We start from the raw sequence: 16,304 nt of genomic DNA, 5'->3' as shown, positions 1-16,304 counted from the left end.
TAATTTATATCTTCATTTAAGATAGCACCGAGGTGCACCGTGACAACTATAAAAAAAATTGCTAAGGAGTTAAAAAAAAAGCCGAACCAATTCTCTTTTTTGGGCACAGCTGTACAGCCTCACAGGTTTTGCCCTATAAGTAAGAAAGAGACAGAACATAGCCTTCATACCGTCAAATCATCAGCTAATATCACTTCTAATGGAAAGGCAAATTTTCCTATTCCCTAAATAGCACTTAATATACACTAAATACACTTTTAAAAACACTGTTGAGCACTCCCGTTACACTGTTAAATTACTTTTGTACAAAAACAACCGATATAGCAGTACAGACTACCTACTTGACGCATCGAACTCAACTGAATGAAGACTGATGGTCTAATAAATTGGATTCTATTAAAATGCGATGTAGATGGACAATAAAGCGATTCGTTTGTATTATTTCAGGTTTTGTTTTAATGTTTAGGTTATGTAGGGTGATATGGGGTGACAAGAATGGCGCATGCGTAAGAAGGGGCGACGCGAGGTCAGTGGGGTGTTTTTGTCAATCCTTTTCAACAGGCGATTCTTGTTTGTATACTTTCAATACACGTTAGGGCTGTCGACATTCAACATAAACCCGTCCAACTTATGAACACGGGTAACTCTAAATACTTTCAGTTAACATTTTGGTAATTATCTTGGAGAAATTAGAAATTAATTGTTTTTATATTGTTAAAATATAACATTTTGCAAAACTTACGTAGCGTAAATTGGAATGTTCTTTGGTAAATTAAAAATAATATGTATATTTCAATTAGTGACTTTTGTAACAATAGTGAAAAATGGTGTCAAATCAAGTCAAAAAATCATTTATTCTATAAGTAAAATTTTAAGAAGAATCCTCCTGAAAAGAATGAGCAAGAAACTTTAGGGATTGCTCTATTCAAACAAACTTAAATGCTATGGAATGCACTTTGAATCATAATTGTGTGGAATCTGGGCTATTGTTGTCTTTCCATACTTCTTTATCTAACACATACTCTTCAATTTTATAACATGATTTTTCAATTAAAATACTTTTAATGTAAGTTTTAAACGGAAATGATAATCTTAACACATTTTCCGGAATCTTATTATAAAAACGTATACAGGTCCCCATAAACGCATCGTCTACTCGTAGTCAAACGAAATGGTGGTACCATGAATTCTAAGGTTAATATTATGGATATTTTCTTTCTTAATGATATTATGTATATTTTTACGGGGTTACCTATCAGTTGTCCGAAATGACATTTTCCAGAAGTAACGTTTACTCGAATTTTTATAACCTCGAAAGCAATTTTAAGAAATTTTAAGAAAATGTTTTTTTCTTTTATACCTAACTTAACCTAACCTAATCGAACCTAATCGTATCTTTGCGACAAACATCTAACATATCCTGAAAGAACAACGGTTTCGTTATAATTCGGTGTTATGTTACCTTTTTACGGGCATACAAAATATTTGAGTTAATGTACTGTGATGCTACCACAGTCATGATACCAGTCTCCCGAAACCCGAGAACCTAAACGGTACACAGAACGAATTGCTCGTGGTTTGCATAGAATAGCTGACTGATGATTTTACCATTTCATTTTTTTACTATTCAATTGTTAATATTTCTAATTTTTTATTTTAATTTATTAGCCTTAAAATACACAATGTATCATTCAACATAACTTGTTATGTGTATAATGCATGTGCTTACGTACGCAGTAATTCTTTTTTTGCATCAAACGTTTTATTAGTTTGAATTGTTATAACTATTTTTTTAAATTTAATTTTCTTTTACTTGTTTATTATTAAAACGCATCACCACTTCTCAGGCTTTTTGTAGCAATTAGTGGCTAACGGTGTTGGTGATAAAATCATTACATATTTACTGTAAAAACATTAGTTTATTGACCCAAATAAATTTAAAAAAACCTACGTCAGCCAAGAAAAGATCACAATGTGTTACGGAGGCCGTACGCGACTGACCGGTCACAGCAATATGTATAGAATTACGTAAATATAGGGAATGAAACTATTTTTCCGGATTTAAATCGCGTATATTTGTTTTTTCAAACAAACCGACGTTTCGGGCCCTTTACAGGTCCCATGGTCACGGTTGACTGAGGTGGTATAGTCTTCAACCAGTTATGTCTAATAACTCTAATCTGTTTTAGTTTATTCTAATTTCTATTAATAATTAATAATAAATTAAACTTAATAAAAAATTCATTCAATAAAATAATTTGTAAAACTTAATGTAGCGTAAATTGGAATGTTTCTTTGTAAAATTAAAAATAAGGTATTTAATTAATAACTATTGTAACTATAGTGAAAAAATAGGGTGGTTTGCATTAATATTAGACATAACTGGTTGAAGACTGTACCACCTCAGTCAACCGTGACCATGGGACCTGTAAAGGGCCCGAAACGTCGGTTTGTTTGAAAAAACAAATATACGCGATTTAAATCCGGAAAAATAGTTTCATTCCCTATGTGTAACAATCGCGAAAACCTAAGAACTCGATATTACGTAAATAATTCAGGGCTCTAATTGGCCGGGCGGCGTCTACGGCGCATTGATAGAGCCGGTACGATGTGGGAGACACTGTACCGGCTTAAATATAAGAGAATCTTGTAAGATTCGTTGATTCACTTTCATTCTTATATTTATATATAGATATTCCGATCCGAGTTATTGTTCGATTTTTCCACTTGTTAGTCAGATGGACATAGAGATGAGGTGGTCAAATAAGTTTTTTTGGATATGTACACAGTCCACTTTCCTAAGTTTCAGTAAACCGGGATATTTACGTTATACGGAGTTTTATTGAAGAAAAGAAGGATACCAAGTAAAGTCTGGTCCAATTTTAGGCGGATTCTGCCGAGATCCAACACAATCACTTACTCGAGCCAAGCGGCATGTCGCGAACAGATGGCAAACGCACGGACGGAATGACTCTCATCCCTTGGAGTATGGGCCGGGCACAGGTGTGGGATGCCACTTGTGCACATACACTTGCCCTATCCCGTCTCCAGCACACCATCAAGAGGGCTGGCTCCGCAGCTGAGCTGGCGGAAAGAATAAAAAGTAATAAGTACCAGGATCTCGGCTCCGACTACCTATTTACAGCCTTTGGAGTCGAAACTCGTGGCCCTCGGGGTCCCAGTGCCCTTCATCTATGCAAAATTTTATCTAAAAAATATCTGGGGAACCCAAGAGCCGGCAGCTACCTTGCCCAACGCATTAGCATAGCCATTCAAATGGGAAACGCTGCCAGCATCTTGGGCACCATTTAAAAATCCTAATTTCATTTTCTTTCTAGTATTTAAACATTTATTGTACCTTACCTTTCTTTTATAAAAAATAAGTGCGCATTTGACTTCCATCTCACCTGATGGAAAGTGACGAGAGGTCGAGAACGTAGCATCGCCTTGAAAAGATCCAAGTTATAGCGTTCGGGGAACAAGTCTGCAGGCTGGGAATTCCATACAAATGTGGAAGCGAAATACTTCGTGTGAATCCGGGGAATATCCATAACATAGAGGTGAAACCTCAGCCCACGTCTAGTCCCCCGATGGCAGAAAGGGGAAGGCAGAATCAAATTATGCAATTAAATCGCACACTCTCCTTGATATCCTGTAGAATACCGAGAAGTTGGCAACTCTACGGCGATGTTCAAAGCTCTGTAGCTTCGCCTCTTCTGATTCCTAGTCACCTATAAGCCTCTTAGCACGCTTGACTATTGAATCCAAGATGACCAGTTGGTACTTAGCAGAGCTATAAGTGGCGGCAGTACTCCATACACGACCGGACTTGTGCTTGGCACAGTTGAAGCAACTGTCCCGGTGTGAAGTAACGCCTCACCTTGGAAAGAATGCCAAGCTTCCTAAAACCTTACCTGTACGTTTCTTGATTAAATTAATATTAAAACAGGACTTATCAATGTTTAGACGCAAAAATGTAAATACGTCATAATATCACAACCACGCATTTTTTTAATTTTTCGTTATTATATCGATTGCATATAATATAATGCTTGGTATTATGGTGAAAGGTTTTGGCAATCGGCGCAAATTACTTGTAGATTGTTGCCCAAGGGGCGCCAGATGTACTGGAAACTAACAGTACGTCAGAGCTTTAAATGCCCTTTTTCCAACGTAATAAGACTCATCAAAATCGGTTCACAACCGCCGGAGTAATTGCGTAACAAACACACATGTGGAGGTGCTGCTGGTGCCGGGGGCGTTCTGGGAGATTGTAATGGTGTGTAGCCTGGATAGCCTCCGCAGCCTCGCAGCCTCCAACATCTTATTTAGTAAATTTAGCAATTCAAACGTTGAAAGTCCAGTTTATAGATATTTAATCGGTTTTAACAAATATAATCTTTAAAATGTAAACTGTATAAATATAGCTAGTAAACGATTTAAAAAGATAAATAATGGTATGTTCGCTACCGCGGTCGCGCAGTGAGTGACGATCGAAAGAAACAAAATCAGAATGCGAGGTAAAATGGAACAATTTTAAATTTAAATATGAGTAGAAGAAGAAAAACCGAGACGATACGAATGGAGAGAGGCGATACAAAAAGGTGGGATGACGGTATAAGGAGGTCACACCGTCACACACAGAAAAAAATACAATCGAATTAAGAACCTCCTCCTTTTTTGAAGTCGGTTAAAAAGAAACCGAACCAAGAAACGCTCACGTGTCTTGCCTTTATTATACTTAACAATGCGTCTGCCTGGCTATAGGCATGTTGACGTCACACCATTCCCGTTACCTACGTTATAAAAAAAAATAAGGTGAACGATCTGAAAATGAAGATCTGGTTAGCGCAGCGATGATAAAAAATCATTATTACATTATTGTTATGTTCACCTCTACTTGAAGTTTTTATAAGCTCGTATTTACGAGTTAATTACCAGGCTCAGCTTAATAAGCCAAGCTGACTCTGTAATTGGCTACGATTTAAGCGGTTATGGTTTGACGTATTATACCCGAAAGACATTTATAAATAAAATTGTAACTGAGAATTTAAAAAACGATTCTTCCAAAATATAGATATATTAAAACTAGACATAGAGATAATGATACCGATTTGTTACGTCATTGTAAAATAAATATCAGTACAGAGTACTAAAAAAACCGACCTCAAAAGTCATTCATCCCCTCCCAGAGGTGGAATATTTTCTTCAAATTTAAATAGGACCACATCCGAGGCACCTTCTTTCCAACAAAAAGAATCATCAAAATCGGTTCACAAATACTCTCCGATAAAATTAATAAGACGTAATAATCGTTACCATAACAAGCTTAAACTTCCCCCCTCTAGCCTAAAATTATTTTCTTGTGCACCACACCCTATGTTAATAAAAGTATATAACCACATCCCAAATTATATTAAAAATTTGGATAAAGACACGGTCTTTGAAAAACGTTTAAAGGAATTTCTAAACAAAAAAAAAATATTATAATATGTCTGAATTTTTTGGCGATAAATGTATTTGAAATTGATTTCATGTCTATATGAAATTTAGGGCAGAATTGAAAATACAAATCAGTAAAAATTATTATTAGCAATAAGTGTACGAATAATATATATTACAATAATAAAATAAATGTACGAATAATATATATTATAATATATGTTAAAATAATTGTATCATTAGTTTTAAGTTTAAATTGTGCTACGTCCTAACAGGGTATCACATGTATGTATCTAAGTTTATTGAAATGTGAATTGCAATAAATGATTAAATGTAATAGTAATAAAAATGTTTAATAATTATAAAAATAATAATTTAATTAATTTTAAGATAAAAACATTATGTAATAATTATGTTTATTAATAATTATAGAATCTATAATATAATTAATTATCTAAACTAATTAACTACGTTCAAGCTTGCAATGTATTTAAATTCCATTGTAACTTTGCTACACCCTTACAGGGTGTCACATGTATAAGTTTATCATCCATGTGAAATGCAAATAAATAAATGAATGAATGAATGAATCGTTATCGCGTAACATACATAAAAAAAACAAGTCGATTTGAGAACCTCCTCCTTTATTTGAAGTCGGTTAATAACGAGTGTTTTAGATAAAAGCAAGCTGTCTATTTTAACTGAACTTAATTATGTACAAAATATATTTGCACACTCTCCGTGATATGCCCTGTACAATACCAATAAACAGACAACTTTAGGGCGGTGTTCAAGGCTCTGCAGCTTCGCATCTACTGAATCTGAGTCACCTTTAAGCTTGCCACGCTTTTCAACTGAATCCAATGTGGCTAGTTGGTATTTAGCAGAATCATCTAATAGATGGCAGCTGTACTCCATACACAACCGGACTTTGGTACAGCTGAAGCAACTGTCCCGGTGTGAAGTAACGCCTCATATTGAAAAAATGCCAAACTTGCTGGCGGCATTTTTGGCGATGGATTCTATGTATCTGCTGAAGTTCAATTTTGACGACAGGTCTGTTCCAAGTAGTTGAAGACAGTCGGCTATCCTGTCCAGGATATATCCTGTAGATCACTGTAAGCAGGCAACTTACAAGTTTTGCAGCTTTACCTATGTTCTACTTGCAATCGTAGGTCTAGACAGGCACACAGTTCACACATTCACATTCATACATCCATACACATACACTTTTACGCCCTCTTGTAAAGGTACAGCATTCGACAAACTTAGATATATGTTTAAAAAACGTTCCATTATCTACCTACTTTATTTTATTTATAATTCATGTTATGTTAATTCAAATAATCCATTGTTAATCTTTATTTATATGACGAACACCTATGCAGTGGAATGCATTGTCTGCAGGCTTAGGTACTACCCTGATCGCTGTAACTCGAACCGAGGGAATAGGCGTTATAGTGAACAGGCGTAGGTACTTTTCATCAACTGAAATGGTTTTATAACATCAAGTGATGAGACGATTAAGTCGTGCGCCTGATGGTGAGCTACACGCCTGCCCATAACAGTAGCAGTGCCACTCAGAGCTTTAAATGCCATGCGTACTACTGAGCTGGCAGTTTCCTTTTCTGCAGGCGAATGCGCATGCCCTGTTTGTATACAGCAGTAAATGATACTTGCGGGATCATAACTGGCTGTACCCATTAGCTGGCATACTTCCGCCAGACATCCGCAGAAATGTAGCGGCATCTTGCCAAAGAGCAAAAATGGCCATCGACACTCGGCACCCTATGCACGATCATTAAACTGTGCAACAGAGACTAAGAAGCCGGAAATGTTTTGTGAAATGTGTCGATCCTCTGAGCAATGAGCCGGTCCAGGCGAGGTGCAACCTTTGGAGCGAAAGAATACCATCTACGTTTGTCCCGCCTTCTGAAAGTCTTCCTCCTGGACACGAATTGCCATGGCCGATCTGGACATCTTTGAATAGGCTTCGAACTCAGGTTGGTCGGAGCAATGACAATTTGTTCAGGTGGGGATTTTCGGATGGTTCTAACCTGGGGCTCTACTCTCGATCTCCGTGGATGGACTGCTTGTGCGGTGCGACTCTAACGATGGCCCACCTCATATCTTGCCCTTGTGAGGCCTAACACCTGAATGCTTGAGGATTTAATGTCGGCTACTAGTAACGCGGTCGGCGTGGCGGAGTTCTAGGCCATAATAGTATAACGTATGTCTTCGATATGATGAGAAGAAGAAGAAGAGCTTTAAATTGCAAAGATCTGAGGGGCACTACCTCTGCGCCCATCACCCTGAGGCACTGAAACCTTCTTAAGTACTGTCCTTTCTATTGCGCCATTTGTTAATTTCCTACTGGTAATAAGGACACATTAGTTACCTTCGAAATAGACCTCGCCCTGTGATGGAGTCAATGTCAATTATCCATAAGCGAAGTGCGCTGCAACGGAGTTGTGTTTCCGGCTTTGTAATTCGTCGATGTAGTCTCGAATCTCGGTTTCGAATATTTTAAGAAGACAATAAGAATTGGCATTTTCGAGACTCGAGATCTATGTTTTATCTGAGAATTATAATTCGATACTACCTGAGCGCGAATTAAAATTTTTCTCGTACTAATAAGATTCATTCTGCTTGGGTCCAGCGGCAGTGATACTGGCCTTTATTTATGAGTTTATTTTTTTACAAACGAAACAGCTATTTGCAAAATGTACATCGTACAGTATGCGTGTTCTATTTAGTTCCATTGATATATATATATATATATATCACCATATATTTTTTCCAAACCGATTGATTCAACACTCTCACTGTTAAGAGGAATCAACCAAAGCCTTTTGAGGTTGTAAAGACTATTAAGTCACTTAATTTACACAATATGTACACATTCAACATAGCCCCGCATACCCTGTGTCTCGGGTGCCATGGACACACACATAGATAACCGCAAATTGCATCCAAACTCATGAGATAAATAAATGTAGGCCATACAAATATTCCTCCCGGCCCGGGAATCGAACCGGACTGTTCGGCCACGGAGGCAGTTAAAGTTATTAAACAGTATTAAGAATTTTACTAAACTTACAGTATTTTTTATTCTGGTTGATTGGACATGAGAATAGTGTAAAGTAGAGCTTAGTATAGTCTGTGGAGATGGAAGAGAGATAGTAATAAAATCTCCTATCTATCTGAACTGAAAACAATAATTCTGAAACTATATTATTTAGTAGCAGTAGAGTTTCTTTTTGAGTTCGTCGAGGGAAGCAATACCACTGTTATTGCTAATACTTTGTAATAGATAGTTAAAATTGTAGAAAATGAGAACCTCTTTCTTTTCCAATTCCGTTAAAAATAAAATGTTTAGTACACTTGCAATCATACTTTTCATAACATGTCTGTGTGTACATTTTGGACATTACGATTCTTACTATACCCAATGGTAAGATTCCGTTGAGAAGAATGAGTAAAAGGCTCCAAGGGTTGCTATTAGTAAACAAACATTCGAACACATTTATCACTTATAATAAACAGTACATTATGTAGGGCGGTAAATAAGAAATTACCAACGAGAGTTTGTTAGAAGCCCAAAGCCGGAAGGCCTAGGCTCATTAATGACTCGAGGTTCGCAATTTTTACCGCTCGTGCTACGTACAATGTTTTTCATCACATTTGCGAGGAAATAGATTCAACGATAATTTATTTATTGTATGAATAAATATGCAACAATTACGCAAGCAAATGGGGTTTTTTTTTTGTTTTTTTTTTTGCCAGCTGTTCTTCCATAGATAATAACAACACGAACTAAAATGTTATAAAAGGTAGAGACGCATGCAGCCACAGTGTATTTGACATAAAATAAATAATTTCCGAATTCTAAAAATACTGCAGAATTTGAGTTAAAAAATATAGTGAAATATATATTGACTTACAAATAAATGGACGACGGGTCTAATACAAAAACCACGAAAAAAATGTCCCAAGTCAACCTATTTAAGCGTAGTGACATGTAAAGGAATATGAAAAAGCTAAAACGTTGAATTTAAATTGTAATGTCATCGCAGTACTGTCTAATTTTGCTTGCTTCGCTGTCAGTCGAACAAACGAAGACTAAAGCGTGAATGACGCTCTGTATACGATTTTAACGCCCTATAAGTTCGGACACTTTTTAGCGCGGACCCGACGTCCATATAATTGTACGTCAATGGAAATATAGGTAAATTGTGAATATTTCGTTTTTGTTTTGTACTTCAAGTTCATGCAAAATATATGTTCAGATTTTTCGAACATAAAAACGTTTTGCTTAGTATTGACGCAAATAATCCATAGGGCGATAACGTAATGAATAAGCCCGTGGGCATAATTTTAGGACATTACAGTCACGACACTGTTTATAAGCAAGTGTGACGCAATATATATTTAATCATTTACACAACTAACCAAACTGAAACTTCTGACCAAACTTCTAGCTTGAAAATACAACTGCCTATGAACGTATTATATAGACAAACTGTACACACGGTATTTTGCTACCAATATTTGTTTTCAATGCAACCAAGCGTCATTCATTGCGAAGCAAGTGGCTTTGATAAAATCAATCAATAGGTAATGAATGATTCTGTACCAATGAATATTATACCGTAGCGTGTTATCTATCATATTATAGGTTAGTAGCAATACCGTGCAATGCAAACGCTCACAGGAAATGGCAAATTCAAACACTTTGTTAGCGAGGTGAAGTTTGATTTTCAATTGAAAATTTCTTAAACCAGCATGTGATCCTTAGTGTCTAATTGGTTCCAGACGTGAAAGTTATTTGATCAAATCGGTGAATTTAGTTAACGGGTTTTTACTGTGTCCGTATTTCTCGTTTATGTTATAAAGAAACTGAATGTTATGCCGTGTTTAATGTTTATACATTATACTGATGTTCATCCTGTCTTCAAAGGATAGTTCTCATGGGTAAGTGAGCTGTATTATTATGTTAATACGTAACACTGCTTTTACAATAGTATTCTAACTCAAAACATATAAAATTCAAGATTATGGTATTACTGAACGTAGAATTTCTATATACGTCAATAAAACCGTCATTAGAATATTGAAAGAAACAATGAAAATAACTTTTTGTGAGCTATTTCTGGACAATACAATCCTTGCTTAAAAATATGAAATTGTTTTTTTAATTTTAGTTTCAAATATATTTAGAGAAAATTGTTTAGATGTCTGTAGTAAACTTTAAGCTATACATAAATTTTAATAATCTTTTGCGGGAAGTGAGTAATTCGTTTGTCATCGATTCTGAAAAAATGCACTTTTTGAGTTAATACATTACATATGTTAAAAGTGCGATGTATGTAGTTTTTTTTACTAACATCAAGTGACGGCACGAACATGTCTTAATAGCGAAGGACGTAACATTCAGAAGCCTAAGGAAGCCCAATAAAGTCGTACTAAATACAATACCCAAAACAAAACGTTTTCTAAATAACTCGTATGTAATGTGTGGAAAAATTTTTAATCGTATACCAGATCGCATTAAGCCTCTACCATTGACTAATTTTAAAAAGGAATTGCGCATGTGGCTCTTTGATCATTTGTTTTACTCTATTGACGAATTCATGAATCATAAAGAATAATGAATTGATGCATAATTTTTTTCCATCATTAAAAAAAATATTATTATTATTAAATTATGACATACACGATTCTGACATATCAAATTAAATCAATTATCTTAAATTTATCAATTTGTTGCCTAATTATTGTTTTAAAATCGAATCTCAATCCACAAATGTATTATTTTATTATTGTATTTGCATGCTTTTATTTTAGAAGGCCGAATAGGTTTAAGTTCTGATTAAATTTTTACCATCAACATGTGTAATGTACCCTACCCTATTTGAAGCGAATAAATGAATTATTATTATTATTGTATTTATTTTAAACTCTCGCCTCTCCCAAGGCCTATTATTATTATATTATTATTATTGTCGTACGCCTGATCGTCGACACGCCTGTCCATAACAGTTACAGTGCCACTGAGAGCTTTAAATTGCAAAGATGTGAGGGGCACTACCATTGCGTCCGTCACCCTGAAACATGGAAGGTAAGGTGCAATACTACCCTAGACGAACTCTTTCACAAGGAACTCTACTGCTATACTAAAAATTTAGTTGTAATAATGTCTAATAGGATAGAGGTAGACGTGCAAGAAATCCAGTATGTCGATGAGTATTATCTACCAATACCAATTAGCAACTTCGAAAACAGGCAAGACAAGAAAATCGGTGGTAGCATCGAGAACGCCTGGAAGAGCTACTGGTCCGTGAAAGAGTACTTGAAGGGTGACCTCCCTATGTCATTTAAGAGCCAACTATATTATATTCTAGGGAATACAATCCCGCAGTATAATCTCAGTTCCGGTATTTGCGGGATTGAAAGTTTCTGATCCTGCGGGATCCCGGTATTTACTGGATCCCGCAGAATGTTCACGGACTTCGAGAAAAAAACGTCACATCATCAAACTACAAGTTTGCGAATGGCTAAAATTTTATATTTTGTCGCTAAATGCATTAGTAAGTCTTTAATAGAACGTCCTAACAATCAACCCAAACTGCATTACGTTATCTGTGAATTTTCCACCTTCAAACAGTACTTCCAAACAACATCAACTCTTTATGTAGGTACCTAGCACAAGCGCGCCCATCCACACATTTAATTAGCTTATGCGCTATCCCGCAAATACCGCGGGATCCAGCTCAATTTACGTGCGGGATCCATCCCGCAAAATTGATACGGGATCCTGGTATAGCGGTATTGCAACCTCTAGCACCAACGAATCGATATATGCATCGTGCCTAACCTAACCTACGGTGTACGAACATGGTCGCTGGCCGAGTTGCAGAAGTCTAAACTCAAGGATCTGCCACAGAACGATGGAACGCAGCATTCTGGGCTTTAAACGTATTGGCATTGTTGATGTGGGGAGCAAAGCAGGCAGGCTCAAATAGGACTGGGCGGGTCACGTTAACCGGATGCCACCCGAGAAGCGGGCAAACTTCGTCACTCCTTGAAGGAAGGCGACGAAAAAATACGTTTGTGTTCTCCAAAGCGCGTGCTAAATATTCAGCTGTATATAAGTTGCAGTAACTCAGTTAGTGAGCAATTTATCTCTGACAAAGTTGGTTTAAATTTAACAGCAATAACTTCGAGTTGGGGACCCTGGAAGCTTAGACAAACACAGATCTCTTGATCTAGTTTAAGTTCCAGTCTCCAACAGGTTTTGTCGCTTCAGGAAATAGTATCTGTTTTTGTACCAAATAATTGTAATTACAATTTGTGTGGAGAAATAAATTTAAAATTGTTATTAAAAAGTAACTGCAAGAACTTATATCACGGGTTTTAAAGACAGTTGTTTAGTATTTTGAGCTCCGACAGTTAATGTTTGTATTTATGTAGTCAGTGTTGTCAGTTCTGGCTGGTCGGGAGAAATATTTGCGGTTGTCTATGTGTGTGTCCACGGCACCCGCGAAACGCTAGTGCGGGGCTATGAGTGTATAATTAATTAATAATGGGAGTTATCAACTTATGTGACAGGGTGCTAGTACTCTTCAGCATCGCACTGTTAATACAATATCGTATTAACTCAAAAAGTGTATTTTTTCAGAAACTTTGAAAACCGAATTACTCACTTCCCGTGAAAGATTGTTAAAATATTATGTATAGGAAGTTGAAGTTTATTACAGACGTTTAAAAAAAGGAGAAAAGTATTTTAATAATTTTGAGTAAGGACTGTTTACTTCAGAACTAGCTCACAAAAAGTTATTTTGGTTTTGAAATAAGAAGATATATCTGTGACGATGCGACCTCCTTCCTTCGTCATTCCGCCTTTTTATCACCTTTTGTTGATGTTAGTAATGTAATTGATGTTTAGTAATGTAAGCTACTATAACTTAAGTAGAGTAAAAAGATGTTCAATCAAGAGAGGGATCACACACAGGGGTACTCTAGCTTAGGCTCCTGCCTCTCACAGTTTAAATTTTGTTAACTCTATGCCTTAAGTTTGTATTTATTTATTGTAAGATAAATAAGTTATTTTCTGGACCCTGGCCTGTTTTCGTTTCGTCGTCACTCTCTGCTCAATCGCTGAAACGAGCAGTGTTGCTAGTCTAATTTTGATCCTTCTACCAGTTCCCAACCTACATCATGTGCCAATTTTAATACCAATCTAACCTAGTGATATTGTTTAACTCGGCCCTTTCGGGGTAAATCTGTCTCACATTTTTGGTATTTAAGTAGGGAGTGTTTTGTAGCGTCGTACCTGTTTTTATATCAATTTCTCATTACAGCCTTCCTGTTTTCTTTCGACTTTAGAAATAAATATTATGTGGACCGGAATATTCTATTTTATTGCCGTGATCCTGGTCACAGCATATTAGCGGTTTACAACCTCTTTATATCTTTTAATTGTTTTTCACCTAACGAAGGTTGTATTGACGCATAGAGATTCAAATTTTACGTTCAACAGTAGTATAATCTCGAATATCACATATTTTCAGTTACAACTATATTGTATAGCAGTGCAGTATCATAAAAAATGCACAATTTAAACTACTAAGAAAATGTATTTCTACGTATTGATAAGTAATATCGTAGTTTATTCATCTTACGTAATATCTAATTGGCAGCACTGTTTATTGTGAGTGTACTTGTAGGTAAAATACCAAGTAACTATAAACGAACTATACGTTCACGGCAATTCTTCAATATATTCCATTTGCTAAAACAAAACCAACAGGCGCTCAAAGTCTATAAATTTTATTGCTATCAAAAAAACACCAGGCACTTTAAATTTGTTTCGTACGTGCTTTTTTAATTGAATTTGCGATGAAAGCTTTTGCCGTTGGCTATCGCAGTGTGGGATGTTTAATTTTTTGTGCAGTGCATACGAATACGATCGATGTTATGTGTGGACCGGGCAGAAATTGGGTCATGACCCAGTGATATCCTATAGGACGTGAATGGTCTAGCGACTATATCGAAACGATAAATGTGCAATACGTGCGTCCATAACTTTGTTGCAAAATTTATCTGATTAGTTCATCCATATGGATGTCTATTCGCACTGCTGTTACAATAGGGTTGTAACTCAAAATATCACAAAATTAATATTATATAGCACTGTTAATACAACAGTGTATTAACTCAAAAAGAGGACTTTCTCAGAATCGATGAAAAGCGAATTACTGAACGTACGTAATTTGATTCTCTACACGTCTAAAAAGGCAAAATGAGACACTTTATGTTAGTCAGTTCTGGCCAAAATAATCCCACAGCGTACCCGTACCCCCACCTACAGCGGAGAGGAGGAGCACTCGTGGGGGTTTAGTGCGGTCGGGCTGCTCCCCTTCAGGGTGGCCAAAATAATCCTTATTAAAAAATATGAAATTATTTTTTCCATTTTATTTTTAAACATATTTGAGAAATTGTTTAAGAGTCTATAATAAACTATAACATATAAATTTTAATGATTTTTTGCGGGAAGCGAGTAATTTGTTTTTCATCGATTCTGATTGTCCTCTTTTTGAGTTAATACACTATTGTGTTAAGAGTGCGTACGTATAATTGTTTTGTTATTTGGTTATCTTCAACGAATCTTACATCATATATTTATATTTACACCATACAGATTACACCAACCATACTGCTATCTAAATAAAGTCTAGACGATTATACCAGATATTAATTTAGTATACCTGTACAACATAACGTACCTTGAATGCAGGTTCATTTATAATTTATCCGTAGATCAACTAATTTAGAGGGAATAAGTGGACTTAGTTAAACAAAAAGGATCCAATCCACAAAATTATCAAAAAATGAGCTATATGTACCATGCTGTTCCTAAAGTCTAACCTAAACAAATATCTCTGGAGTTAGGTACATGACATTATAAGTTTTGAAAATAAAGCAAGAGTAAAAAGACTTCAAACTGCCATATCTCGAAAGTGACTGGATGTGCATTGGATCCTTTTTGTTTAACTACAATAATAATAATAACGCACACACTCAACATAGCCCCGCACTAGGGAAACCCTGTGTCGCGGGTGCCATGGACACACATAGACAACCACAAATTACACCCAAACTCACGAGAGAAATAAATGTAGGCCATACAAATATTTCTCCCGGCCCGGGAATCGAACCTGGGACCTCTGCGTGGCAGTCCGGCATGGTAACCGTTCGGCCACAGAGGCAGTTTTCTACTAACTACGTCCAATTAATATTTATACTATACTTGGTACTTGGTGTAACGGGCTGGTGTACGCGACTCGACGTCAAGGCGCCTCTTTTACCCTATTTAATATATTTACTAAACATAAAAAAATATCGTTTATTTAAAAAGTTCACATTTGCAATAGATCTATTATATCTTTGGGAATCAAATAATATTATCCCAAAATAAAACAACGCCGCCATGAAGCAAAATATCGTAACGTCCATGTCCCATAGCCGTCGAACGCCCTGCATACACTGTGCTTACTAATCACATACAATACTTTAAAATCATAATGCAAGATGTAAAAAGTAACTCACACCAGCTAGAATCGTAATAGTTCTTCGGTTGATTTATCTGTTTACACAAGCAATCACTTGAATATCTGCCATTCGTAAAACTATAAAAGATAATAATATAAATATTATAACAAGTAAATTGCGAGAGTTAAGATGTTGGACAAAGTGAAAAGCACACGGAGTTCAGAGAAAACTATTACCAATACTGTATAGGTAGAGCGTTTTCCAATTTTCGCTGGTTGGCTCTCTCTGTGTACACACTCGTGTGTACA

Source organism: Hyposmocoma kahamanoa, unplaced genomic scaffold, assembly GCF_003589595.1.
Source record: "Hyposmocoma kahamanoa isolate Upper Pololo Valley unplaced genomic scaffold, ASM358959v1 63, whole genome shotgun sequence".
NCBI classification, from domain to species: Eukaryota; Metazoa; Arthropoda; class Insecta; order Lepidoptera; family Cosmopterigidae; genus Hyposmocoma; species Hyposmocoma kahamanoa.
The sequence above is the reverse complement of the archived record's forward strand: the minus strand, read 5'-3'. Positions refer to the sequence as shown.